The sequence below is a fragment of the Tiliqua scincoides genome, chromosome 3, assembly GCF_035046505.1.
Source record: "Tiliqua scincoides isolate rTilSci1 chromosome 3, rTilSci1.hap2, whole genome shotgun sequence".
In the NCBI taxonomy this organism is placed as follows: domain Eukaryota; kingdom Metazoa; phylum Chordata; class Lepidosauria; order Squamata; family Scincidae; genus Tiliqua; species Tiliqua scincoides.
In genome coordinates this window covers 118841109-118865931 of record NC_089823.1, presented here as the reverse complement: position 1 = coordinate 118865931, position 24823 = coordinate 118841109, and the positions used below count along the sequence as shown (strand labels likewise).

At 45.0% G+C, this 24823-nt stretch overlaps 1 protein-coding gene and 1 pseudogene across 2 annotated transcripts in view; both read right to left on the bottom strand.

The window, feature by feature from the left end:
• Positions 1-24823, bottom strand: part of PCDH9 (protocadherin 9) — a 963386-nt gene that overhangs the window by 818651 nt on the left and 119912 nt on the right. The window lies entirely within an intron of this gene.
• Positions 19482-19601, bottom strand: LOC136646828 (5S ribosomal RNA; annotated as a pseudogene).

Sequence of the window (24823 nt, the reverse complement as noted above, 5' to 3'; positions counted from 1 at the left end):
TCCCCTAACTCTCACTGAAACACAGGGAAAAGCAGAGTAATGCTAGACTATGGAAGGAAGCTAGATATGGCTGCAATCCTAACCAACTTTCCGGCACTGACGTAAGGGCAAAGCAGATCCAAGGTAAGGGAACAAATATTGAGGAGGCCTCTGTGACTGCTCCCCTATTGCAGGATGCAGCACATGTCCCATTGGCACAGCTATGCCAGTACTGGAAAGTTGGTTAGGATTGCGCCCTATGCCACACAACTCTTGAGCCACTGCCCCTTCCTAACTCTCTTCTCACTAGAACACACGAATAAGCAGAGCAAGGGCTGGCGATAGCACAAGTTTTCAGGAGAAAGGCTTGTCAAAATCTTGGGGTAGCAGAATGCATTGAGCCAGAAATGTACTTCATTTTACTGTTCAGAGTAAACACTAAAATATTTTTCTGTTACTATCCCTTGCCATACTAACTGAAAAAGGGTTAAGTTAAAAGGGCTGGTCTGGCCTCAGTTGTCATGTAGGCCACAGGACTCTCTCAGGGAGTAGCACATGGGCAAAAGCCAGCCAGGCCAAAGTAATTGGAAGGGTTCTCTAATTTGTCCCCAAATTTAGATTTGCTCTTTTAGGGGTTGTTTAGGGCAAAATCCTGAATTTTTAAGCATTTGAACAGGTAATCTTTGTAAGCAAAAACCCAGTCGATATCTCATTGGGCCTAAGAGATATTGACGAATTCGTGAAAACACATTTTACTCCTTTTCACCACCTTAGAGGTCGAATTGCTAAAAACCCCTTCGCAGCAGGTCCTTACATCATGGAAGGAATATACTTCCCTAATTTCATGTTTCTAGGTCCAGGGTTTGGGCTAGGTGTTGATGAGTCAGTCAGGACATTGATTTTTATGTATAGAGATAGATATGTATACGTGTATCATACACATACGTCTGTCCTTATTGCACATGCAGAGCTGTCCCTAGCTTTGGAACAAGTGGGAAATCTGTGTTCGGAAGAGCACCTCATGTGTCTTGCTACTCATGTCAGTTTTGGACTGTTTCTTTTAAAAATTAATTGGACTGAATAAACCAAAAAAGGTTTGGGCCCAATCATATCCAGTTGTACAGTGCCAGTGCAGCTGTGCCAATGGGGCATGCGCTGCATCATGTGGTGGGCAGCAGTCCTGAAGGTATGGGAATATTTGTTCCCTTACCTTGGGGCTGCATTGCAGCTGCACCGGTACTGGAAAATTGGATAGGATTGAGCCCTAAGTTCCCAATCTCTCCCCTCTACTACTGCAGTTTCTGGAAAATGTAACTTTATCAAAGTTTATTTTAAAGCAGTGCTTCTCACTGCAGTGGCCAAATACCTTAAGCCTCTTGTCTCCTACAGATACTAGATTTTCTGCACACACTGCAGCAATCAGTCATCATTGCTACTGTGTATGCAGGGAATAAGGTTGGAAGGTCCTGACCTAGATTCTAGTCCTTAGGAGCCAACATAAGAACATAAAAATCTGTCTTACTGCATTGTGCTTGACTAAAAAACTGCACACCAGAATGAATGAAGAAGATACTATAGAGCTGTTGACACCTTAAGGTATTTTGCAGAACAGCGGGAATGAAAACTTTTCCCAGTTTCCTTTGTCATACTGTTTTTTTGATAATAACATATTTTTGATGGAAGAGAAAATATCATATTATAAAAAAAGACTCCTGTTTGCAGAGAAAATAGTTTTGCTATTTATGGCCAATGAGAAAGAAAATCTTCATTAAGTGTACCATTACATTTTAATAACAAAGTCTGGAAATATTAACCAGAAAATCTATGCAAGAATATTTTTATACAAACTTTATCTTGATGCTTCAACTTTTCATCTCCAATTTTTGGGTGAGTCCTGTTCCAGGATGTTATCAGATTCTGCCAAAATTTGCAATGGTTCTGGAGTCTTCCAGCTTTCCAGCAAATCAAATTTTATGTGACAGTGAAATGTTTATGGATTCTATGTAATCTGTACATTTGTGAAAAGAATACATATATAAATGCATACCTTGCAATATATAATCATACCAGCTGATAGTGTAAGAAATACGTGAACATATGTGGGGAAAAATATATATCTAAAAAGAAAGATTTAAATGCAATTTTTTCCCCAGAAAAATAAAATACAAGGATTTTGAATGGAATAGGTATTAAAGGAAACATGAAGCTCATATGGAATGGAAACCCAGAGTCATCCATTCCTCTCTGTATTTATTGCATCGGAACCACCATTCAGGTGAATTTACACGGGCTATTCTAGAGATTCCCAGAGAGAGTTTGGGAACCTGTAAGAGGGGCAGCAACATGATCAGGATGATTGTGCTGCTGCTGGGGAGGAAATAGTTTTGTTTAGCTTATCTGGGGGTTGCTAAGGCTCTCCGGCGGGTCTGGGAAGCCTGTGACCCCTCTGCAGCACTCAAGGCAGCTTTAAACTCATTTAAAAGGGGGGGAACCACTTCCGGTTTTGTGACAAAAACAGGGAGTGGGTTTTTTCACTTTTAAAAGGAGTTTGAAGCTGCTGGGAGGGCTGCAGAGGGAGGTCACAGGCTCCTTAGACCCTCTGGAGAACCTTAGCGACCCCCAGGTAAGCGAAACAAAACCCTTCCCTCCCTGGTAGCAGCACAGTAGTCCTGATTGCATTGCTGCCATTGCTGTGGCCCTACCCCTTAAGAGGGTAGCTACAGAGCTTCCCTGGCTGGGGCATTGTGACACCCCACTTTGGGAACCTCTGGGTTATTCCACTACCATCAGTAATTAACAGCCCAATCCTGATGGTGTGTTCTGGTGGCATAACATGCTTTTTGGTTGTCATGAAAGGCTACACACCAGAGCATGCAGATTGACCAGAAGCGTTTTGAGTAGTCAGATCTGTGCAATGATGGGCACCAGATACTCGCTGTCTTGGGTAGGATTCTGCAGGGGGCGGAAGGGAGGTGGTGAAGCAGGGCAGGGGTGCATGTGCAATGGGTGATGGGGAGGAGGACAGATCAGGCTCAGAAAGGGGTCACGTTTGGTGGTAGCCACATCCACAGTATCCTAACCCCCTTCCTTGGCCTGATCCACCTTCACAGATCCACTCAAACGTGAGTCAGCTACATAGCTGGTACAGGTCTGAATACACCCACTGGGTTGGCAGGGACCTACTTTGAGGCAAATGTTCCCTTGCCTTGAGGAGGCCTCTGGAGGCCAAAGCTCCCCCACAGGGTGCAGATGAAACCATGTTGGTGCCACTTCTTCACCATGTGGGGAATTATGTAGGAATGGGCTGTAAAATCCACATATCACTACATCAAAAAAAGAAAAGGAAAATGCTTATTTATGCTAATAAGGCATAAAAATGCAGTGGCATGCCTAGTGTTAGAGCCAGGGGGTCATGTCATACTGGGAGGCGAGACTTTGCACAGTGTCCCAGAGCACTCAGAAAACCTTCTGAGCCTCTGGAGGGCCCTTTAAACAGTACTTCCAGTTTCCCAGAAGTACTATTTAAGGGCCTTTTGGAGGCTTAGAAGGTTTTCCAAACGCTCTGGGATGCCATGCGAGGCTCCAGAACACCCAGATAAAGGGAGGAGCCAGTCTTGGGTGGGTGGGTGCCAGCCTGTGGGGTGCACTGTGTGGTCATGGCCCTGGGCGCAGTGTTGCCCAGGGACACCACTGTAAGAATGAAACTTCTACAATAGACAGTATAACTATCAGGATGTAACAGTTAGATGTAAGATAGCAGAAGTTAACACAGCAGTAAAAACACACACACACCCCACCACCAGCACCCCAAAAAACAACTATAAATGGAACAGTTTATCAGTTAATCTCCCTGTGACTTCCATCCTTGGGTGGAGCCAAGGGGTAGGACTTTTCCAGCAAGGGGTTAGAAAACTGCGGACTTACCCCTGCGCTTACAACAACGAGGAGCTGTGAAGACAGGCTTGCAGATGCAATTTATTCAAGTGATTGCCTTTACATTCATTAGGGGTCCTGTTGTGCCACAGGAAGCCCTCAGAAATGTCTCCCGGCATGAACTGTGCTGCAGTCTTGGAGCAGGGTCATAAGGAGGGAAGTCCTCGTTACCTCTGATAGTGGCCCTGGGTTGTCTGGGGTTGGTTCCACTGATCAGGGCACAGGCAGGCAGGATGGATTCAGGTGCTGCGGGGCCTAGAATGTTGTCAGGACCATCTGCAGGCAAGGATGCTCCCAACGAGTGATTTGGGGTCAGGCTAGATGACCACTGGGAATGCCCTGGCATCCCTGGGTTTAACCCAGCTACTGTGGCCCTAGGAGATGTACCCCACACTGCCCCAGGTTTTGGGCTGCTGGGGTAGTAGGGCTGGTTATTGCTGCTGCTGCTGCTGCTGCTGCTGCTAGTGTTGTTGCTGCAGCCGCTGCTGTTTGGGGGGTTGTTGCCCTGCCTCTGCAGCATGGAAGGCAGCCCAGGGAGGGCTACCCTGGCAAACTAGCTCCTGCCCTTCCTAAGCTGGAGCCCTGAGAGATGCCTCCTCCCTGGCCAGTGGCCAGGCTCCTTATGGGCTGTCTGGCAGCCCAGGCTGGCCCCACCACTTCCTGTCTCAGGTTGGGCCCAAGATCTCCCACACAGGGAGGTCTTGGGCTTCCCGATATTACTGCTACATGCAAGCGCAGTTGCACACAGCAGCAGCCGCACCCCACCCAATGGAGGAAAAGGCAGCATCCAGCCACCACTCCAGAGCCCCGCGGGGTCAGAAATCCTGCCTCCTGGCCTAGTCTGCCATCCTGGGTCCCCCCCCCCCCGCCTGTGGGGCTCCTTCCTCTGTCCACTTTGCTGCTTCTCCTCCCGGGGCTGTTTGCCTGTCCAGATAAGTACCTGGGCAACACTCCCCAATCCTCTTGAAAAGCCAATTTCCCTTAAAGGTCATTGAATAATACTGTAAACATGCAGGTCATTACCAAGTCATAAGTAATCCAATGGGGCTAGTATCTACCCCACAGTGTGACTGCGGGTTCTCCCACCAAATCATATAACACATTGTGTCTGGCTGCAAACTGAGAGCGTTCACTAGCCCATGGTCTGATTTTTTCAATGTAGGTAACTCTGTCCTTGAATGGTTGGACAAACTGGACACTGACATTTGACCTAGCCTAACTGATATACAAGTCCATGTATTATATGCCATACGCTAAATAAATAAATAAATCCAATCCTGACTATTTCAAAAATTTATAACCAAAGTGGATTTAAATTCTTGTATGAAAAATTACAATATTTTCTAGATATAGATGCATGAAAAACGTGAAGCCCAAATTGCTCTATCACAGAAACATCTGCTTGTCCATGCTCAGGTTATAATTCAAGTCTATTAAAAATTATTATCTATGATTACTCAACACTTGTAGTGTATGAATCATTCCATCAATTATTTCTATACTCATTCAACCTCCAGATAAGTTTTAATAAAACAAACATGTAATTCTGCCAACAGAACATCTTACAAGTACTGGGTAATTTATCCTTCTACCAACAGGCACTTGAGAGTGGTAAATGTTATGGCGTTGAAATTCATTTGAATTGACAGTGAAAGAGAGGTGAGTTTCATTCAGACTTACCTCAAGCAGTTAAAATAGTAGTCAAATACTAAGCTTGTAGGATGACTAACTTCAGCTGTTCAGACTGCATGGGTTCTCATTATCCCATGCATCATTATCTATTATGTAGAACTGGCAAGCATAGGAAGCCAATCAGAAAAGGAGGGATCTGTATTTGTAGGACAGGAGGACAGGACTGAAGATGGTTGGTATTGTGAACACACTTATTTCCCCTCAAAGTGCTACTGGAATGCCCAGATAATTCTGATGTCCAGAATTGTCCAAAATTATTTCTGGGATTGTATTATCTAGCTGGTTAAAGGTTTCTAAAGGCATACCTATTGATCAGGGGTCTAACAGAATTACACCTAACTTGTTCAACTGCGTTTATAGGGTGGGGTATAAATAAAGTTTATTATTATTATTATTATTATTATTATTATTATCATCATCATCATCATCATCACTGTGGAACTTGAGGCCACACATTATATTTTGAAGTATGCCTAAGGTATTTTATATGTATGTCCAAAGCACACATGCTTTATACACCCAAAGCAACCCCCTGTGCCACAAACACATGCACCACACAGGAAGTCACATCTGGCCATAGCTATCTGTTTGCTTGGTGGCAAACTGAGTTTGCCTTTGTATAATATAAGAATGTGGTTTTCAAACTCCCAGCTACTGTGGCCCTAGGAGATGTACCCCACACTGCCCCAGGTTTTGGGCTGCTGGGGTAGTAGGGCTGGTTATTGCTGCTGCTGCTGCTGCTGCTAGTGTTGTTGCTGCAGTAAGTTCTTGCAGGGGCGGGGGGGGGAGGCAGTAGGGCACCACTCAGGGGGGCTGCAGGGGCTTGGGTACACTTATCAGAGCCTCCTACAACCTCCTGGGGGTGCGGGGAGCCCTGCGCGGCTGTCCACAGGGTGCCCCGAAACTTCAAAAGTTTAGCAGAACTTCCAGTTTAGCAGAAGCGGCGCATGATCACTTCACTTTCACTTGTGAATCTTTGGGGAGCCCTGTGGACAGCTGCACAGGACTCCCCACACCCCTGGGAGGCTGCAGGAGGGTCTGATAAGTGTATTCAAGCCCCTGCAGCCCCCCCCAGCGTGATCCCCAGGATCCTGCCGCTGCTTCCTGGCTGCCCCCGCCCCTTAAGGGGAAACAGGCCGGGGCCCACAGGCTGGGACATCACGACGCCCCAGTCTGAAAAGCCCTGATATAACAAATGGTCTTCCATTTCCAAGATCCACATTTCATTGAAAGCTGAGAACAATGACCTTGACTGATATTGGCCAACATCTCCATCACATTATTAATTATTGTTAATTTGCAGGGGTGGGAACATGGGTCAGTGACTTGGACTCCAGTCATGAAAATGTGTGTTTTCGGTGACTCATGAGTAGTGAGCATGGAATATTCTAAAAAACACTTGAATCAGGGGCCCCCTGACTTGGCACTCATCCCCACGCATGCAGACTTGAGTGTGCTGTGCTTACAGTTTTCACAGCATGAAAAATCTTGTGGGGTCAGCATTCAGACTGGGTGAGCAGCAGGGAGTTCCAGCCACGAGGTAGGGAAGGGTTAATGTTTGCTTTTGCAGAGGGTGGGGAGAGGTGGGAGCAGGTCTCTGATAGGAAGGAAGGAACTGATGATCACTGGATTTTTGGCTGAGGAAGGGCAAGAGGAAGAGCTCAAGGTGGTTCTTGCCTTATGATTGGCTACAGAAGTCAAGGGAGGGGGAGGAACAGTTTGGGGCAGGAGGGGCAGTTTGTAGCAATCACACTTGTCAACCACATGGTGTGGCTGCTGTAAGTTCTGTGTTACTTGGGAGGAGGGAGCCTCATTGAATGACTGGCTAAAGTGGGACTACTTCTGAGTAGAGCTGCAAAGGATCAAGTCATCCTGGTAAGCCTCACAGCTGCTGTATGTGACCCTCCTCCCTCTTGCTCTTTCTGTCCCTGCTCTCTTGCAGAACCTCCCACCCCCTGTTTACAGATGGGACGGGGCAGCAGGGGAGACTTTAAAGTGAACTCCCACACACAAAGACTGGCAGCAGTCCCATTTTTTTTCCCATGACAGGTCTTTTAAGGGGGGGGGTGCCTTGACTAGTCTTTTAGAGTCACTAAAGGGTGACTCAGCAAGCATCCCCATTATGACCCTTTTTCAAGTTGAGTTGGGGGGGCAGTGACCCCCTGCTGGGTTTTCTCATCCTTGTTTATTTGTCTTCCAGCACTTATGACTGGCAGCTGAATCAGTAACATACAGTCAGGGTAGGCAGGTGAGATTGAGCCCCACCTGACCGAGCAAATAAAATAAAAAAAGTACAAGGACCCAACAAGTTTAAAAACAAAACAAAAACACCTTGCCTTTCCATGCTGCCTTTCAAGCACCTGCAGAGACCCCAATCCTATCCAATTTTCCAGCACTGGTGCAGCCACAATACAGTCCTGAAGTAAGGGAACAAATGTTTCCATACTTTGAGGAGGACTCTGTGACTGCCTCCCTACCACAGGATGCAGTGCACACCCGTTGGCACTGCTGCACCAGCCCTTGAAAATTAGATAGGATTGGGCCCTTAAGCAGCACCCACCGACCCACCCAGTATGATACATGCAGGCAGCTTACCAAGCTGCTTCAGTGGGTTAGGCTTCAATCAAGACTGCCTTCCAAAGAAGAACAGAGCAGTCAGCTTCCAGTGGAAAAAAGCAGGGTGTCTGCATCAGCAGCAAAAGGCCAGTAAGCTAAGTTGCTTCAGTGGGTTAGGCTGCATCATGGCTGGTTTCCAGGGGAAAAAAAGACAGGGTGGATGGCATCCAATGAAAAAAAGGTAGGGCACCTACATAAGCAATCAGTGGGGAGGCATTAGGAAGAGGTGCCTCAGCTTTGTGTGTAGAAGAATAAAGCAATTGCTGCTATGTCTGTGTGAAGGGATCCTGCTCAGGAGGACAGGAAAAACATGTTTCATGGCTGCTGTGCTTGCTTAGTTTGTTATAGAAAGCCTCACTGGGCCTGTGAAAGTAATAAGACACATGGCTCCTGTTCACTGAATTCAACCAGCAGGGAAGGCAGATCGGAGAAGGGGTGACCCCAGGAGAGAGCTCAGATTGGCTGAAAGAGGCAAGGTAGGTTTTGAATTTATTTCCTGACCTGTTGCCTCACAGAGCCTGCATTTGGACAGCTGATCTCTTGGCAACAACATTGACATGCTGCTGCTGGCTGCTTTTGTTGGTGAGCAACACTGAAAATTGAGGGAGAGTTTCAAGAAGGGAGGTAAGATCCGTTGAGCATGTGCAGAGTGCAAGGGAAGAGGAGATGAGAAAGAGCATTTGAAGGTGAAGGCACTAGGTACTGCCTGGCAGAGAGAATCTGTGCACATCTGCGGCTGTGGGCATTGTAGCTTGGCACAGAAAGAGTCTGACCTGAGGTGGCTCCAAAGGGAGGGTGGGGGTGTGAGAGAGTGTGTGTGTGTTTCAAGAAGGGAAGTAAGATCTGTGTGGACATTTGAGCATGTGCAGGGTACAGGCAGAGAGAGAGAGAGAGAGAGAGAGAGCACTTAAAGGTGCTGATCTGCATTGTGTGTTGACTGGCAGAGAGACTCTTTGCACATCTGTGGTTTGGGATGTTATTTTGCACAGAGAGATTGACTTCAGGTGGTTCCAGCATCTTATACTGAGTGGGGGGAGAGCCTCTTCACCCCAGCTTCATGTCTTTTGCAGTGGCTGTTGCTGGGGTGTGTTTCCATCTCCTTTATATTCATCTTGGTATGTTTTGCTGTGAGTGGACTCTGTTTTGCATATTTTCAATATTGAGAGCCCTTTGGCGACAGAGAAGCTTTTGTTTGTTTCATATTTGTGTCATGTGATTTAAACAAACAAGGAAGTTTGTGATCTGGAAGTTTTGACAGTGATGTCACAGGTCACTTTAAGGTCAGCAAGCTTCATTGTGCTGTGCCTCACTGGCACAAGAGCTCATAGCATGTCACTTAGCTGAATGAGTAAAGTGACTTCACTGAAAAAAATTCTGTTTGAGGTGGCATTAGGCAAAGTGAAAATTCTGGTGTTGGATCGTAGAATCAAAAAAATCATACAGCTAGAAGGGACCTACTGATTCCAACCCCCTACTAGTGCAGGCTGTCCACAGCTACAACATCCTCAATAGATGGCTATCCAGCCTCTGCTTAAAGACCTCCAACAAAGAAGCATCCACCACCTTTTGAGGCACTTCCAATGCTGAACAGTTTGTATTGCCATCAGGATGATCCTGACAGTACATTTAACCAAAATATACCTTCCTATAATCTAAACCCATTTGTTCTGGTCTGACCTTCTGGAGCAGGTGAAACCAAATTTGCTCCATCTTCTGCAGGACAGACCATCCATTATCTATTGTTACCATGTCCTAACTTAACCATCTTTTCTTCAAGCATGCCCATGTCCTTCAATCTGTGCTCATAAGACATTATATCCAGCCCTCTCACAATCCTAGTCACCCTTCCCTGTGCCCACCCAGTTTGACAATATTCCTCTTAAACTTTGGTGCCCAAAACATGGAATACACTTTTCCAGATAGGGTCTGACTAAAGCAGAATACAGTGGTACCATTACGTCTCTTGATCTCTATACTATACTTTTGTTGACGCAGCCCAGAATTGCATTAGCTCTCCTTGCCATGTCACACTACATCACACTGCAGGCTCACGTTTAGCTTGTCATCCACTAAAATGCCCAGATCTTTTTCACACAGGAAAGCACCCTACAGGTAGACCACAGCTGCAGTACAAGGACATCTGCAAGAGGGATTTGAAGGCCTTAGGAGTGGACCTCAACAGGTGGGAAACCCTGGCCTCTGAGTGGCCCGCTTGGAGGCAGGCTGTGCAGCATGGCCTCTTCCAGTTTGAATAGACACTTGGCCAACAGACTGAGGCAAAGAGGTAAAGAAGGAAGGCCCGCAGCCAGGGAGACAGACCAGGGACAGACTGCACTTGCTCCCAGTGTGGAAGGGATTGTCACTCCCGAATCGGCCTTTTCAGCCACACTAGATGCTGTTCCAGAACCACTATTCAGAGCATGATACCATAGTCTTTCGAGACTGAAGGTTGCCATCTAACTGCTCACGCAAGTATCCCCAATCTTAAATGTATGCTTCTAATTTTTCTTATCCATTGCAAAACTGTACATTTTTTTTTCTGTTGAAGTGCATTTTGTTTGCACTTGCCCAGTTTTCCATCCTGTCAAAACCATCCTGTTCCTGTAGGGTATTAGCTCCCTAGAGCTAGGGTATTAGCTATAGGGTACTAGGGATACCTCTCCGTTATCTGCAGATTTGCTAAGCATCCCTTCTACTCCCTCATCCAAGTCATGTATAAAGATCATGTATAACGATCATGTATAAAGAACAACACAGGGTCCAAGAAGGAGCCCTGAGGCACCTGTTACTTCCCTTCAACCAGCTGTTGACAAATACACTTGAGTTTGGTTTATTAGCCAGCCACAGATTCTACTAGCATCATCTAGCTCACACCCACCAAATTGTTCACCAGGATAACATGGGGAACTTTGTCAAAAGTTTGACAAAATTCAGATATACTATGTCCACAGAATCCCCCTATCTACCTAGCTAGTAGTCACTCTATCATAGAGGGAAATATGGTTTGTCTAGCAAAAATTGTTCTTAAGAAAAGCATGCTGGTTCTTGGCAATCATAGCTCTCTTTTCTAAGATCTATGATGACTCATTCACCCAAGCAAGTCACCACTTCTTTTTCATCATTTGATGACTGAAATATGCATGCGTGAGCCATATCAGACTAAGTGGGGAAAACAATCTTTCCTATGTTTCTCTTCCCCCCCACACCCAGTTATAAGTGATCAATGGAGAGAGATATGCACATTGCATGTGATAGGTGCATAAATTTTAACAAATTACAGATTGTACAAAGCTGTCTGACATTGTCGCATTATAATTGAATAAAAGCTTCCTGATTTGGATACTTGTACTTGTGTCCCAACAGAATGTTCTTCTTGTTCCCTGTTAGAACAATAAATTTTGAGCCTGGAGTGTAATGGTATTCTTTTTTAGTCCAAACTGATGGAGTGAAGTAATTGCTTTTGGGGTGAGCACAACAATATCTCCTGCCTAGATGACTTTACAAGCAAAGCACTTTAGCCTAAGAAGAAATGTATGAATATGTAGTAGGCATTTGCATTATACTTAGCTTCCTCAGTACACAAAAATCAACTTTGGCATAACATGGTGAGCAAATAACACATCAACTATCACTTCAAGTGGTGAGCTATCATTTGAGGTGACAGAATAACACCCCCACCTCTTGACTTTAGTTGGCATGCTTGTCATCAAGTCATTTGAGAGTTAGAAAAACCAAAGGGTTTTACTTGTGCACTTTACATGACAAACCAAAGACTAATATAGCCATTCATCCATTTTGGTTAAGGTTTCCCTCCCCCCTTCACTTTATACTCCATTCACAGGGATAGCATTAGGGCATTCAACAACAACAACAAAAACTACACATGAAGAAGCTGCTGTTCCTTAGATATCTGATATTTCATGAAAACAAGTCAAGAAATTTGGCATTGGGCTTGATTTGCCATCTTCAACAAACCAATACAGGTCTGGTCTCATCCAAAAGAGAATTCACATAATTAATATACTTGTTTAACCTTAACACAGTTACCACTGAAATGCACCCAAAGCAAAATTTGAAACAATTTTGGAGTCCTGCTCAAGCAAACATCTGTAGGAATAATGAGGATTTTGGTAAGATCTGCTACACTGTCTATGGTTTTTTCCCCTAAATCTCCATGTTCCCATGTGAAAGTGAAGTTATCAGGTGACTAAATGTTGTACAAGACTGTTATCATGGATGCCTGTTTATGGATCATTTATTATAAAATGAGCTCATCACCAGGAAGGTTAGGAGTTTCTTATGATTATATGAATCATATAATGTGTCTGTTGCCTTGTGTGCGCCCTAGGGCATTGGGTGGGCCACTGTGAGATACAAGAAGCTGGACTAGATGGGCCTTAACAGTATACAAACTGATAAACCAATGTGAGGATTACCATTGCAGGATATCATTTTATCATCCTATGGTATTCTACAAAGTAATCCATCTGTGACAAGTCAGAGCAAATCCTTCATTCTTACAGATTCCTTCTATTTTAAGGTATCTTAGGAATCATTTCAATACATAATCCCCTTGCTAAGCCTTTGAATGATAGCAGTATCTGGCACAGCTCAAGTGCAACAACAGAGATTCAGACAGCTGATACAGTCTTGATCTCATCTATGGCGAAACAAAGAGCAGACACAAAAGCTAAGCAGTGAACAGGCAGAAGTGTAAATAACAAGTGAGATACAACTGCAATCATAGCACCACAGAAAATGCGGATGACATCATGACGTGATAGGAATTCAAAACCACATCTTGGGATTTTTCTCCTGGCATTCCCTAGAGTAAGGGCAAAAAGCACTTCTTGCACTCAGAATTATTTCTGCCCTACTCTAGGGAAAGACAGGAGCAAAAACAGAAGCTATGACTCTCCAAGACTTTGAAGCAGAAGGTGGCAACAAAGCCAGACCAAACTGGGAAGCTGAGGAAGTTTCAAAAAAACTGACACTCCCTCCTACCAGTCCCAACTCTCTTTTAAAATAATGTTTGGCTTAGCCGTATAACCAAACTCATGTTTTAGGTTCAGAGAAATTGGAGTTAGAACCTGCAACCATGCCTGCTTGCAGCATGAAATCAGGTCTTTCTCTCTCACCTCATGCAGTGTTGCGATGTTCCAAGCCACCACATGCGAATCGGATGAAAGCTGATGAGAGTTCTTCCTTCCCTCCCACCCCAAGCTCCCAAATTCTGGCTTTTTAAAAGAACTTTTTCATGATGGGGCAAAAAATGGTAGCTCTATTGAGCACAGAAACTTTTGGGGCACTGCCTTTTGGAACAGGCTTCACCCCTTTTTGTTAGCCCCTTGAAATTTACTGAAATGCCACCCCCAGTGCATCATGCAAAAAGCATGGTATTGTTAGAGAAGGGAAATTGTTTTGGCACTGCCCCACCTGGACTCCCGTGTTAGAGATCTGGTTCTTACGGAACTAGTAAACTTGTATCTTGTCTGTACTGCTTGATGGTGCAGACTCATATAATGGAATGTTTCTTCCAAGCAAGCAAGCTTCTCAAGTGAAAGGTCATCAACTGTGTTCATTTTCCATGTAGAAATTGAGAAGTCAATCATATGAACTACCACCTTCAATCTGAAATGAAGAATAGTCCCATTCACGCATTATACAGGCAGCCTGCGTTTTCAGACTTCCAAAGGCCTTCGCAATTTTCAAAGTCACAACTTTTTTTGGCTTCCAGAGGCCTTACAAGGTCTTCTGAGGACTGAGGAAGCATCCCTGGCCCTCAGAAGGTCCTCCAGAGGCAACAGGATCACAGAGGATTTCAGGTGCCCAAATCTGTGGATTTGAACATCTGCTGATGTCTGTATCTGAGGGGGTACCAGGAATGGAACCTCCACAGATACCATGGGCCTACCATGTATTTGTAGGCTACACTAAGGACATTTTAAGATCACAACTAAAAATGTAAAGTGTGAATACAGTAAATACATGTGAAAGCCTGTGGACAAGACAGGGACACTCACAGGGAGTTCTGGCTGCAACTCCTTTCCTCCTGCTGGGAAAGTAATGCCTCTTTCTTAAAATGTGCTAGTTCAGGAAACAGGTTCTTTTTGATGGATGGTTTCTTAGGCTCTTCGTAAATCGTTCTTTTCCCTTGCACATCTGGAAGCATGTTACACATATTATACATTTCTTCCTCATAATGCAAAAGCAAGCTATTTCTGACATTATCAGCAGCACCAAGGAGCAGAGACAGGATTGCACTGTCTCTATTTCTCCCCCTATATTGTTTCAACAGCAAGATCTGCACACACCGCCAACTGTGAAAACCACTGGCATAGAACAGAATTGTAGAATAGCAGTACTACATACAGCTTGTCCCTCTTCACTTCTGTGACAAACCAAGGCAGACTTTCCTTCATAGGCTTGCCTTGTGTGTGTTTCTTCCTTGTCTATGGCTGCTGTGATTCTTTTCTTTACACCCTGTCATCAGATATGCTGTGGTTCACAAATAAATGCTCAAGTACTTTTTGCTACTGCAAAAGAGAGACAGAACTTTCTTCAACAAATGACAAGATACTAACTTGCAATTCCTTATTCCTTCTTGTCTTCAAACCAACAGCAACATAAGCACAACCCTACACAGAACAAAATACAAGCACTGAGCAGCAAAGAAGCTCAAAGAAACCTGCAAAACTTTTACTCAGTCAGCAACCTAGTGAGTGCAACTCACCAGCTATTTCTGGTGGCCTAGGAGAAACTTGATAAACCTACTGTGTTCTTGCAACTTGCCTGAAGCTGTAAGAACTGAAGGATATAAAATATTTCCAGGTAACAATACATAGTTGATGGGCTGCACTCACTTCTGTGGATTTATAGATGCAAAAGCCAATTAAAGCCAAAAGCCAATTAAAGAATTGGGAAGGGGCAATTAAAGAATTAATTCCCAATTAAAGAATTGGGAAGAGGCACCATCCTTCATGCTTCATATTGTGAACTCTCTCACCCCCCCCCCCCAGATTCTCCAACAGAAAAACCTGAAAGTTGGGAGGGCTTCTTATGAAACATTTTCTCTTTTAGAATGATGAGAGGAATTATTAAGGCAAGGTTTTAAAATATTGTTTTAGCTTGTCCTTAATTCCCTAAAAATAGTGTCTAGATAATTTTCTAGATAAGTAGATAATTACCTAGGAAATTATTACACCTGTATACTTAGACAGGTACTACTTTCATATCACCTCCTTCAGATTCTGCTATCTTCTGTAACACATAAAAAAAACAAAACAGGCCCATATTTGGAAATATACATACCAAGAAACAAATTGGTATATGAAAGAATAGAGAAGCTTGTTGGAGTCCACCCAAAACTTCAGCTTTCCCAAGACCATGGTTAAAGTTCAGACACAGAAACTACTGATCTTTCAGAAACTGATTCTGATTAGAGAAAGAAACATGACATGACAGCATTTTTAGGTTATATTATTTACAGCCCAATCCTATATAGATGAGCCTCGTCAGCCTGGGAAGGCAGCTCATCTAAGAGAAGGAAAACTCTGATCCCAAACCTCCACTGCCTTGTGGCTACATCCAGTTGTGGAAAAGGCTTCAGGAGTCAACCTCGAGGCAAAATCCGGAGCCGAAGTCCTTGAGGCAGTTCGTGGCTGTGCACAGTCACGCTCTGGCAACTCCTGCGACGCCGCTGGAACCAACCGTATTGGCTTCTGCCTTTCCATTGGACCATTCCAGCGACGTGGAGAGGGGGGATTTGCTGCATGGGTAACAGCCTATCCTCCATACCTTCTTTACCCAGGCTTCGCGTACACTAGATGCTGTTCCAGAACCACCTTTCAGAGCATGATACCATAGTCTTTTGAAACTGAAGGTTGCCAACATGAATCCTATGTGGGCCTTATGCCACTGAAACTAGCATTCCAGCAGCTTAAGGTCCTTTATGGCTGCTGCAGTCCTATGTGGTGTTTTACATGGTGCTGACACACTGTCAGGAGCTGCTGGGCCATCAGTGGATCCCTGGTGCCAGCAAGTCAGTTTGAGGGTGGGAAGGAGGCAGGGCAGAATGAGGCAGGGGAGGAATGGGACGGAAATGGGGTGAACGGGGCAGAACAAGGTCTGGAAGGGGGCTATATTAGCAGCAGTGGCACCACCAATATCCTACTCCCCCTTCCAGGCCTCAATTTGTCTTCCTGGTTCACTCAGTCTTGCACAAGCAAATTTGCTGGCACAGGTCCAAGTTACAGTGTTACAGTACCAGAGGCTTACCCCTGGGTAAGGGAACCTCCTGGGCACCCACCCTACAGGATGTAGCACATACTCCAGTGGTGTGGATGCATTGGCAGGTAAGGGAAAGGATACGATACGATTGGGGCCTTAATGTTGAAATAACATTACATAGCAAATTTTGTCCACGGTTACTATGACTGTGTGTGATGACTGTATTCTTAAGTAGTGGCATCGAACTAAAAAGCAGCATAGTAGGGCTTTCAAGTAGTGACATTAAAGTAGTGATATTAAACTGAAAAGTTTATAACGAGTTTAATTCAGATTGACTATTCATCCTTAATACTGTGATAACAGAATCTGTTCAGATGACCCAATAAACCCCTCTGCTCTGAGGGGGAGCTGTGATTAAATCCTCGTTTATTTAACTTACAACTCTGTGAGTTGGGAGATGTGGTTTAATTATTATGGTTTAGAATTTAGGATATGAAACTAGGCTCTAATCCTATGTTGGATTTTGTTGATCTAACCAATAATACCATAATACATCAGCCAACACTGGGATCTAATAAGCCAATAAAATTATGCCACCTGTTAACCTGAAGGCTCCATTGGATTTATCTCTTGGCAGACCAGATTTTGGCTTGGTTCTACTTTTGACCTTAAAGCTCCCACCCTGATTCTTCTTCAACTCAGTTAACCCTACTTGGACTGAAAGGCTGAACTCAGGACACATTCATGGCAAAAACTTGGTCCTAGAAATTGTGAAATTAATATTGGTTGAAAGAAGATTTCACAAAAGCAGCATTATCATAACTTCCCCCCAAAGGATAATTATTGCAGCAAACTTATTTTGTTAAAGAGACACAGCAGGAGTCCCTTGGGATGATCTTGTAAACCATAAAGAGTAAACCAGAAGGAATCTATTACCTGCTGTAAAAGTCAAATTATATATGGTTTTTAGTATCAATAAAAGTGCCACAATTTTATGACAGTTGTTTCATGACTTTGGCTGAGGAAAGTACCTTTTATTATCAAATCCCTGAAGTATAAATGTGCTTCTTAAATACAGATTAATGCAAGGAAATGAGAATTCCTAATCTTTTGCAAGCACAAGCAAGTTGCGACAGCTTTGCAAATTAAGGTGTAGTCCTTTCTCTAAACAAATTCTGATATTAAGTAACATGGACAGCACAGGAGAAAAGTTTGTCAAATCTATATCAAATGACTCACAGCCCACAGCTCACTTTTGTCCCCTTCCCCCAAGTAAGGCAAGTAGCCCTGCAATGGGGTTCCTTGATTCTACAGTGACCCAAAGGTCAGCGTAGAATTAAGAGCCTCTGTGTTGGGTGGGCAGCCTGATACAGAGCAAATTTCCACTGATCCCGCTCCCTTCCTCCCCCGGCACGCCGCCTCTCTGCCCTCTCCCTCCCTCCCCCGTCCCATAACACCTCCTCCCTGCCTCCTCCCATGTCCCCATCTACCTCTCTGCTGCCAGCAGTCTGCGCGACTGCCGGTGCTGCACTGGCGCTATATCAGCGGCACTCCACCGGTGCTGAGGGCCACAAATGTGCCTTATGGCACATTTGCGACGGTGCATGCCATTGGTGAGCTGGTGCGCATTGCATAGGGAGAAAAACACCAGAAAACCTCACTTCCTGCTACCCTCTGCCTGCCCACTTTCCTACCATGCAACATGAGCTACAAACTACATATGACAGTCAATACAGCACACCTACCCCAGTACTAATGCCCTTGCCAGGGAGATGCAACTCAGAATATTAGACATGCAGCATGGGATTAGACCTCTCTGGTCTCTCGAAGGGAAACTTTGGTGATGGGAACCACTGTGAAAGGGCACTTGATCCACAAAGAAACACTTTGTACAAACAACCACTTCTCCTTGACAACAAGTATGGCAAAACATTTGGTTAACACTTCCCAGAATTCGTATTGCAGGAACTCTGTCCCATGAGGACTCCACACACAAACGAGTGCACTTTTTGTGCACGACTCCACACACACTTCACTTGAGTGCCTCTACCTCACCAGAGGAAGAAGCACAGGGGAAGAAAGCACAAGGCACCCCACAGAGGTAAGCAAAGGGGAGGAGGGAATTTCATGTTGCATTCCATGTACTGATGCGGCATCTCTGTTTCATATCTCAAGCCCCCTCAGGAGTATCACATGTCTCTGCTATCAGTTGTTTTGCCGAACCATCCTTTTGCAATAACTAAGAGCAAGGAGTGTCTGGGCCCTTTTAGCAAATGACAGGGACTCCAATCATTGCTTCTGCAGACGAAACACTCATGGAACCCCTTTCTTTTTCAGGAATCCATCACTGCCACAGGGTCGAACAGTTGCAGAGTTCCACTGTAGCAGCTGACCTGAGAAGGAAAGGTGATATCCCCAGTCATTACAATCTCAGCCCCACAAAAGCTGAGTCTTTATCCCAAGCCAGAGAACAGGTTGGCAAGTTCTTGTTACTCTGTGCGATTTACCTTGTTTTCCCACAAGAGAAGTGTACAGCCTGCTTGAAGTGACTAGTGAAAGCCCTGCTGCTGTTTAGTGAGATGGCTGACCTTCCAGTCAGGTCCCTGCAGTTTTGAAAACTCCATGCCAGACAGTGTATCTACTGGTGCAGCCAGATCTCACTGGAATCTGTTATTTGGCTGTCTGTTGGATAACAATGGCACAACAGCCTTGCTGAGAGGAGATGGTTGGCAACGCTACGTGTGTGTTTCTCTTTCAGATGGTACTCTGTCACCAATGCAGGTCATTAAACCCTTCACGGGATCACCCTTGTTGTCTCTGTTAGCAGATGCAAATCCCTTGTACTCACCCTAGTTGTTCCTCACCTCAGCTAGCCTCAGGGTGGGACTCTGCAGGGGGGAGGGTTCAAATGACATCAGTGGAATTATCATTTTGATCAACTCAACTTTGGCTGGATCATATACCAACATTTCTTGTTGCTGCTGTTGTCATTAAATGGTTGGCAACCTTCAGTCTCGAAAGACTATGGTATAAGCCTACAGCACCCGGTATTCCCAGGCGGTCTCCCATCCAAGTACTAACCAGGCCTGACCCTGCTTAGCTTCCAAGATCAGATGAGATTGGGCATGTGCAGGGTAACAGTTGCTGTTCAAGCCTGTCATTAAATATGCACTGCCTTTTACAAGTACTTTTGCATAGTGCTATGTATAAAGCAGACACATTACATTTAATTTGTGTAATAAATATTAAGTGAAGCAAAATGTTAACATTTAAGAGGAAAATGACCTCAGAAATCCATGAAATTAGCAGTAATTACTGTAATTTAACAGCATTCTCTATATATAATCTAAGTTCCCAAAAAAGGAATTGAAAAAGAAATTTTTACTCTACTGTATTATAAGCTTTTCTAATTGGATTCTTATTTTAATTTAGCACAATTTAAGTTTTCAATGAAGCTCAAAGCACTCTGCACTTAAAAGGAACATGTATGTGTATTTTATATGAAAAGGTATAACATAGATCTAAGATTGCACAGGCATACCACCAGATCCATGGGGATTCCATTCTGGACCCCCTTACAGATACCATAAATCTGCTGATACCAGGGGTACCCTTTCAAAAGGTAGGGCAAATGAAGGGGGAAAAAGGCAGAAATAGCTTTTCCTACAGGCATGCTGCAAAATTGCTGTGTTTTGAGGGCTGCAGGCAGTCTTCCAAGCTGCCTGCAGCCTCTTCCTGGTCATGGAAGGCTCCTCCTTTCACCTAGAATGGATCACAATCCACTTTGCGCAACTAGGAAGAGGCTGCAGGCAGCTCAGAAGACTGCCTACAGCTCTCAAAATGCATCGGTTTCAATATGTGATAGGAAAAGAGATTTCTGTCTTTTTTTCTTCACTTTCCTTAACTTTTTAAAGGGTGACCTCGGTATCTGCAGAACGAAGGATAACTGAAATCACGGATACCGGGGCATGCCTGTATACAGGGGAGCCCCCGTATCCATGGATTCATTTATCTGTGGATCGGGTCCGAGGCCTTCCGAAGTCCATGCACCCCTGCACACACACTCTCAGGAGGTCATGAGTAGCCTCTGCCAGGCTACTTCCAGTTTCACGGAGAAACCAGAAGTGATGTTTGCATTCTAAGGCATTGGGAGGCCTGGGGAAATGCCTCTGGAAGGCAACCCCTTTCTGACATTCGCCTGTATTTGTGATGTCAGCTATCTGTAAGGGGGGGGGGGGTTCCAGAACAGAACCCCTCACAGATAAGGGGGCACACCTGTACATACATTATTCTTCTATTGCATTGTCTCATACAGTTCTGTTTCATGTGGCTTCCCCCAAAGTAGGGGTGTCCAAAGTTTTTGGCAGGAGGGCCACATCATCTCTCTGACACTGTGTCGGCGGCCAGGGGAAAAAGAATTAATTTACATTTAAAATTTGAATAAATTACATAAGTTTACATAAATGAATATATTAAAGATGAACTTATATGAATGAATGAAGGTCTTGAAATAGCTCAAGGCCTATAAAAGGCCTTGCACAAAGCAAGGCTGGCCTTTCCTTTGCTGCTGCTACTGCATCACAGACGTGAAACAGTAAGCAGTGGAGGAAGCCCTCATCCCACAGCTCATGCAAGAGGTCAAACAGTTGCCCTCACGCTGACAGCAGTTGCATCGGGCTAGTGCGGGCTCCAACAAATCTCTGGAGGGCCAGAGGCTCATTGGAGACTGGGGGCTCCCTGAGGGCCGCATTAAGAGGCCTCGAGGGCCGCAAGTGGCCCCAGGGCCGGGGTTTGGGCACCCCTGCCCCAAAGGAATGAACAATTCAGAAATGCTGTTTGTACTTACAGTTTGGTAGAGTTTATAAAGCAACTAAAGAGAGCTTGTGGGGGTTCCATTCTCAGAACCCCTACAGATATGGAAAACCGCAGTTATTGAAACTTGTGGTTCTCCCCCCCCCACCTCCAAAGCTGGACTCTGGTTCGGCCCAGACGTTTTCTGTGGCCTGCAGAGGCTGTGCATGACTGTCCACATCTGTTGTGGGCCTTGGAAGTGAAACTACGGATATGGGGGTCCATCTGTAGTTAGGCATGCAAGTGGGGGAAAGAAAAGGGGGAAAGGCATACACAGGTCATTGTTCGCATGCGCACACACACATACATTTTGACTCCAAGCATGTTCTGAAGGCAGTCAGCATTAAACTCTGTAGAATATAGATCACAATTAAAACGCTCCAACCCCACTCTTAATATATATTCAAAATGATAAAATAATTGCTAAATTGTTCATTAGATTGTCTGAAGATGAAGCTGATCTCCCAAACAAGGTGCAGGTGGTAATTAGAGGAGGTACACTTTCCATTGTTACTTGATACCTGAGAAACAAAGATCATCATGTTGCATGATTATCATCCTGTGCTAGCCATAAAGATCAAAGCTAGTGGTTTGGGGAGAGAAATTTTCATACACAGATATGCCCCCCTCCCAAAATGTCAGTAGTGTCATTAAAATACTTGACCAAACACCTCTTAGGTTGTTTTCCTCAGTATGATCCTCCAAATCTACTTCAAAGTTCATATTAGGCAAAATTCAGGGGCAACTCTATCTCCAGCATACAGATTTGCCTGTACAAAAGCAAAGGGGAAAGTTCAAGGGCACACAATACTGTTAAAGCTAAGCAGGTGTCAGCTTGATCAGTATCTAGAGAGGAAACTGCCTGGGAGTCCCAGGGTTCCAGACAAAACTAAAACCAGAGGCAGTCTTTTTCTATCAGGATGAAAGGAAGAACTGAACTGCATTTCTCATTCTTCAGCAAAGAATCTCTCTCTCTCTCTCTCTCTCTCTCTCTCTCTCTCTCTCTCTCTCTCTGATGGCAAGAAGGTGCTGCTAGAAGCCTTACATTTATGTTGTACAATATTGCTCAGACCTGCACAACCTGTTACCCACGAAGCTGGAGGTAGACCACCACACGTTTTCTCCACTCTTGTCCACTGGAGATTGCCAAGGTAAATGGAGTTGTCAAGCACCTGGCAGCATGCCATACAAGTCTGGTGGGCTGTCTTCAACTTGGTGGGTCCCAAGTTGTATAGACCACACATATATGCCTATTCTATGGAGGTGATGGCTGCTAAGAAGGATTTCTTCTCTGCCACTGTTGCTGCAGCAGTATGTTGTCCAGCGGAGCTGTCCTGCATTGTTTGGGGCTTGTTGTATATAACACCACAGGAGAATTGGGGAGATTCTCCTCTGACCCATTGTGATGCCTTCACAAAGCATTTTGTGAATAAGGTTGCTCAGATTCGTCTCAACTTGGACTCAATTTCAACAGAGTCTGTAGATGTCCCTCGGGCAACTGTCTGTTCAGTAGTTTGGGATTCTTTTCAGTTTATACAGCTTGAGGATGTGGGCAGAATTCTCTGGAGTCTGAGACCTGCTGTTTGTCCTCTTGACCCTTGCCCAGCATAATTAATATATTCTGCTCAAGGGGGTTTGGTGGACTGGGTGGAGAGGATAGTAAATTTATCTCCCAAGGAGGTGGTGCTGCCAAAACCCTTAAAGGCTGTGATGGTTCACCCTCTTCTGAAGAAATCCTCCCTAGACCCAATGGTCCTGGACAATGGTGGGCCACTGTGAAATACAGGAAGCTGGACTAGATGGACCAATGGGGCTGTTTTTGACCTGTGTCCAACCTCCCATTTTTGGGCAGGTGGCCATTTTTGGGCAGGTGATTGAGAGGGTGGTGGCATCTCAGCTCCAGGGAATTCTGGCAAAAAACTGATTATCTGGACCCCTTTCAGTCTGGTTTCAAGCCAGGCTATGGGATGGAGACAGCCTTGGTTGCCTTGGTTGATGACCTGCACCAGGGACTGGACAGGGGGAGTGTGTTCTTGTTGGTCCTGCTGGACTTCTCAGCAGCCTTCAACCTGATCAACCATGGTGTCCTTCTGGACCTGCTGACCGGGCTGGGGATTGGAGGCACTGTCTTGCAGTGGTTCTGCTCCTTCCTGACAGATCGGACCCAGATCGTGAGACTGGGGGACACCTGTTTGGCTCCCTGGTCACTGACTTGCGGGATGCCTCGGGGATCTATCTTGTTTCCCATGTCGTTCAACATCTACCTGCAGCCACTGGGAGAGGTTATCCGGGAACTTGGAGTTGGGTGCCACCAATATGTGGATGACACTCAGCTCTATCTATATTTTCCACCATGTTAAAAGGGGGCTGTGGAAGTTCTGGGATGCAGTCTGGAAGCAGCTGAGGCCTGGATGAGGGCTAATAAACTGAAATTAAATCCAGATAAGACTGAGTTCCTCCTCATCTGGAAGGTGACTAGGCAGGTATTAGATCCACAACTTACTCTGAATGAGGTAGCAGTCCCCTTGAAGGAGCAGATTTTCAGCCTGGGAGTCCGGGACCCACAGCTGTCCCTGGATGCTCAGGCAGCATCTGTGGGCATGGAGGGCCTTTTGCCCAGCTTTGGCTGATGTGCTGGCTGAAGCCATACCTGTGTCAGCTGGATCTGGTGACACTAGTCCATGCCCTAGTGACATCTCGATTAGACTACTGTAACACACTCTACATGGGGCTACCCCTGAAAACGGTTTGGAAGTTGCAGTTAGTTCAGAATGCAGCAGCTTGGTTGATCAGTGGGGCTCAGTGTGCAGAAAATGCTATGCTGTTGCTCAGGCAGCTACACTGGCTGCCCATTCCTTTCTGAGCCCAATTCAAACTGTTGGTGATAACCTTTAAAGTCCTATATGGTATAGGACCAGGATACTTCAGGGACTTCCTTCCCCCTTCATTCCTGCGCGTCCCCTGCAGACATCAAAGAGGGCCCTTCTAAAGATACCTCTGCCATCTGAAGCCAGGCAGTCGGCAGCAAGGTGTAGGGCCTTCTCAGTTATAACATCACACCTCTGGAACCAGCTGGCAGAAGATCTGAGAGCAGCTTCCTCAGTACATGGTTTCCAGCAGGGTTTGAAGACCCATCTGTTTCGCCTGATCTTTGAGAAGGGAGCTACTCCTTATGGACCCCTTAACCTCTTAAACTTTTATACTATTATTTTATCTCCTTTAATGTTATTGTTGTTTAAATTGTTTTATGGTTGTAAATGATTTTTACGTACTTTATCCTGACACTTTGATGCATTTATGCTTTGTTGTAAACTGTTTTCAATTTTTACAAAAGCAATATAAAAAACTTTTAAATAAATAAGTTGCATCAATAAAGCCAGTAGATCTAATGAACAATTTGGGGTTGAGCAAATCCAAAAGGTAAAACCATAGTAAATGTAATAGTAATACATGCCATTGCAATTCTAAACATTGGAACGTATCTATTTTGTTTTGCATTTTTCTCCAGGAAATTGTTTCCTGC